The sequence below is a fragment of the Propithecus coquereli genome, unplaced genomic scaffold (assembly GCF_000956105.1).
Source record: "Propithecus coquereli isolate 6110/MARCELLA unplaced genomic scaffold, Pcoq_1.0 Scaffold468, whole genome shotgun sequence".
NCBI lineage: Eukaryota > Metazoa > Chordata > Mammalia > Primates > Indriidae > Propithecus > Propithecus coquereli.
The window spans coordinates 1,146,459-1,146,929 of record NW_012150485.1 but is presented as its reverse complement, the minus strand read 5'-3'; the positions used below and the strand labels follow the sequence as shown (position 1 = coordinate 1,146,929).

The 471-nt window shown below is 29.7% G+C and overlaps 1 protein-coding gene across 1 annotated transcript in view; it reads left to right on the top strand.

Annotated features, from left to right (window-relative positions):
* Window positions 1-471, top strand: part of UNC79 (unc-79 homolog (C. elegans)) — a 237,920-nt gene that overhangs the window by 196,827 nt on the left and 40,622 nt on the right. The gene's annotated exons all lie outside the window — the stretch shown is intronic.

The window sequence follows — 471 nt, the reverse complement described above, 5'->3', positions numbered from 1 at the left end:
AAAAGATGAATCAAATAAAGCAAAATTATGCTATTTGACAAAGATAGATGGTAGGTACATAATATATGTCATTCTCTCTGTTTTTCTGTATGCTTGAAATAGTCTATTTAAAAAGTAAGTTCCTTGGAGAGAACATGGAACCCTTTAAACAGTTGTACATGTTTCTCTCTAAGTCATTTTATATTAAAATTTTCTTTTAGATTAGTTTAATTGTGGCAGTTCTTAGAACCTGTTTCCTGTGAATAGGAAGCAAATCCTGTGGTTTCAGTATTTGATAGGCTGTCTTTTTCTTATCCATTAAATTATGTGTTCTCAGTGGTTCAGTAAACTCATAAAACACATAAAAATGCTTTTTTTCCTTTTAATTTTATTTCTTAAGGACAGTTCACTGTGCACTTTTAAGTACTGTTTTTTTTTTTTTATTTCTGATCTGTGAATCTTTTGGGAGCTCTTTTGACAGAGATCTACTCT